Raw genomic sequence first — 4,113 nt, 5'->3', positions numbered from 1 at the left:
CAGCAGGAAGCCCTTCATGTGGTCTACATTGCAACACGCTCTCAGGCCTACAAATCAATGCTCACCATACCTTCACTTAGCTTCTGCAGCACTTCAAAGAAACATCACATGCTAGTTTGTGGAGGATTTATGGTGCCCTCAAAGCACTGACAGGTAAAATGGTTTAGGCCTTCCTTATCTTCAGCCATAAAAAAGAGGAAGAAATTAGAAGATGAGGTGTGGAATAAATAGTTTATTATGCTAAATGCAGCCACTGAAATCCACTAAAATAGTTTCCTTGTATGAGTTTCCATGTAACAATTCCTACAGTTTTCACAAGGGCCTCGTGTGAACAAAAGGGGTAGTTTTTTCTGATCACAAATGGGAAGGAAGCAGGTCCATGGCACAATCTCTCTCTTAGAAACCCTTGATCTAAAGTCTGGGATGTTATAAGTTGGCACCAAAATAGAAACACTCAAGTGATAGAGGAACGGACAAACCACAGGCCACCAGATAGGAAAAAAATATGATACCCTAATGTGGGGCCCCACTGGAGGAGAGAAGATCTGGACAATGTTACCAAAGAGAGGGGAAAGAGAGAGGGAGGCAAAGAAAGGAACTAGAAATATATATGCACAATATCATGACCAAAACCAGAGATAAGGGTGCTGTATTATCATTTTATCTCTGTACCAATGATATACTGGTAAGCTTAATTACTCCTATGATTCAGAAAACTTACTTATGTACCCATCTGTTTGCTTATACATGCACTGCAACACTTAATCAGTCTGTTCCAGGCCCAATGGCAAAGGCTGCTATTGATGGGAAGATGTTTCTGTACAGACAGTGTGTTACTGTATCTAGATGTGTGCTGCCCTCCCCATTTACTGTGTAACCTGTACTCGTTATTTACTCCACCCTTAACCTCGTTCTGTTAAATGCCATCTCATCATTTTTCTCCTAGCCAGATACCATCATTATGTGGACTTGGTTTTCCATTAGGTTATAGTAAAGCAAAGTTGCTGAGAACACAGTGTTATCAATTTCTCCTCTTAAGGGTGGAATGTTCATGGCCACCATGCAATGCAAGGTGTTAACTTCATACTTCATTTGATGTTATATTGGCAGCCTCCCAGAATATAGGTTATCTGGATACTTGTATGGCACTCATCACTGTAGTATCTGGTATCTTCCAAAATTCAACCCTTAATAAATGTGCTTATCCACAGTCTCTGTGTCTGCAGTGGAGTAATACCACCCAAAATAGCTCCTTCGCTCATTCTGAGCTTCAGCCTTCCAAACCTGACTGCAAAGATACCATTGCTGATACACTTGATGCCAGCCTAAGCAGAGAAGGGCAAACTCCCTGTGATTCCCTGCAGCACTTATAAGCAGACCAGTGTCTCATTATATATAGCAATGCCAGGACAGGAATGGTGGCCATCAGGTGAGCACTCAGTTTCAGCCCAAACAGAAATCAGATGTTTATTACATTGACATTGTATTGAGTAACCTGAGAACAAATTGCTGGGAAGCTGGTTTATAGAAAGGTTTGCCAGGAAGTCCAAATAGTGCTGAGTGAAAGGCAGATGATGACATAACAGGTATTTTTGATGAGGGACCCTGACTGTTCTGCTTCTCTGCTCAGCTAAAGGCTGTTTATGAACCAAGGTAGACTAGGACAATACCTGCCTAAGAGGATAGAACTTAAAAAAATTGGACAAAGATTGTGAAAGTACAAGTCACCCTGTTCAGCACCTGCTCAGTCTCAGCACAGCTGTCAACAGTGTGGGGTTTGAATACATTCCTCACAAAGCCTATCCTCATTTAGAATGAGCTTCCAGCTACAGGCAAAGTCTGTGATGCTGTAACATTCATGAAAGACAGTAGAGGGGGAAATCTTAATTCAGGTTGGCAAAACTTGACAAGAAGGGTCTTCCTTCAGTCATGCCTTCTACTCAACCATTTTTTGATTTTGTAGAAAAGGAAGTTCTGGAAAGACCACAGAAACCTCCCCAGAAAGCATGAAATAGTTTATACAAAAAAACTCCTTCATAAAAAACTCTGAGAAAAAAAATATTTTGCTTTCATCATGGTTTTTACTTATTTCTCAGAAAACTTTGATAAAATGAGTTTATCTCGGATTTAGAGCCTTATGGTTAAAACAGTCTGTAGCAGAGTCCATGATCCTTCACACAACAGACAAAATCTGGGAAGAACTGAATCTGATTTTTACAGCAGCAAGTAGTGGTAAAGCAACACTGCATCACATAGTCTATGCTACTCATTTTCCTTTATGCTACTGCAGAGGAAAAGACAACCTGCAAGCTTCAGGTACAAATCTGAGTTGTAGGAAGATCACCTGCCTTCTCCAGGCCAAAGGTATCCAAATAGAGTACATTTTTCCCTGTTTGTGGTAGTGCCCTAGTAGCCCATTCCAAACATCTTCTCTCCTTCACAGGTCAGTTTGCTACTTTATATGAAAGGAACTTGAAGACAGGTTTGAGGACAATGAGAGGTGAATCAGATCTTCGATATCCTTCTGAACAACCATCAGTTATTCAAAGCAAACTACATAGTAGATACCTTTGAAAGAACACATACTGCTTCTGCAGCACATTTCAGAAGAGATTATTTATAGATAGGAAATACTGTCAAGGCTTATGGCAACACTGGTGGAGATAGAGGAATGTGTATCCAGATGAAGAAGCTGTATTTTAGCACCCTTACATCAGCTGAATGAAGTCAGCCTAGAAGAAAACTTTCCATGGGACTAAGAGCATCAAAGCTGTCACATTAGCCAAGCTTCTGTCCAGGCATGAGAGAGCAACTGCTCTGAATGACAAAGCACAGCGAGCTGACTAACAGCAAAGTCCTGCTTTGTGCCAGCCACACATGCACCACAACGCTCACTGAAACCACCTGTGGCAGGTTCATCACGTAGTCCTGTGGCAGGGGCACAACACACAGGTAGCAAACTAATCTACTGGGTGGCGCATGAAGAAAACTGCATGTGGCCATCTGCCTGCCTACCTGGCTGGTTCCCCTGATTCCCCTGTGGCATTATCATTCTCAGCTTCTCTGTTAAGCAACTTCTCGTAGAAACCAAAACATCACTCAATGTGCTCAATTCACGTACAGCCTCAAACAGCGCTTTGGGAGGAAAAAAAGGCCTTTGATCTTGAAAAGGTCATTATACTTTATAGCTTTAAACATGACATGCAACCTAGGAATGAATCTTTGAACAAGCTTTCTCTCCATGTTACCCACAGCTGTCATCTATTATTGTTAATAAAAGTTTATTAGTGATGTTACACAATAATATCCTTGTAAACAAATAAGAAGGAACAAATCCAAAGTGGCTTGGGTTGTTTGGGAGACTTTTTTTTCCCCATCAGAAAAAGATTCTCACAAAAATTGCATTAATTTTTTCAGATTCTATACTGTAACATGTGTTTTAAGATCATCCAAGTTTTTCAGTAGCAGTGGTCACACATGTAATGGGAGAGTCTAGACTACCCGAGTTTCACTATGTACTATTGGCACAGACTCACACAGGGAACAAAATCTGTAATGGATAAAAACTTTAATTTCACAAACCTGGCCCCCATCTTCCAAGCCATTCCTTAGCAACCATGCAGTAAGCAGCAAACCAAACAGCTATTCACTGATCACCCATTTACATTTATCTATTGATTATATCCCATTTTTCAACTAAAGTACTGGTAGTATATTGGAAAAGACTAAGGTCTTTTGACAAAAGTGCTTACTCTGCACAGTAACTTCATAGCACATCCCAATGCATCTTTACCCACAAAAAAAATTGTTCTTCCACAGTTCCAGGCAACTCTCATTTCATTTGATTCTATTAAATTTATGGGGAAAGCTTCTCCCAGGGTCACCATGGTGTTGTATCAGTAGGTTACAGATGTTAGAGGGGCATGGGAAGTATGATTTGCAGCTGAAGGCAGATAGACTAAAGAGGCAGCTAGTAAGATACTAGAGCATAAGGTTTGTTTGACTGAGAACCAGCTGCCTCAAAGAAAACTAACTTGGGCTTTCCTTAGGAAAATGGTTCTTTGTTATATAAGGAGATACGGTAAACACAGTGATAAAATCACCTGGTTTAGG

The sequence above is a fragment of the Merops nubicus genome, unplaced genomic scaffold (assembly GCF_000691845.1).
Source record: "Merops nubicus isolate BGI_N331 unplaced genomic scaffold, ASM69184v1 scaffold2460, whole genome shotgun sequence".
In the NCBI taxonomy this organism is placed as follows: Eukaryota; Metazoa; Chordata; class Aves; order Coraciiformes; family Meropidae; genus Merops; species Merops nubicus.
This window is presented reverse-complemented; position numbering follows the sequence as displayed.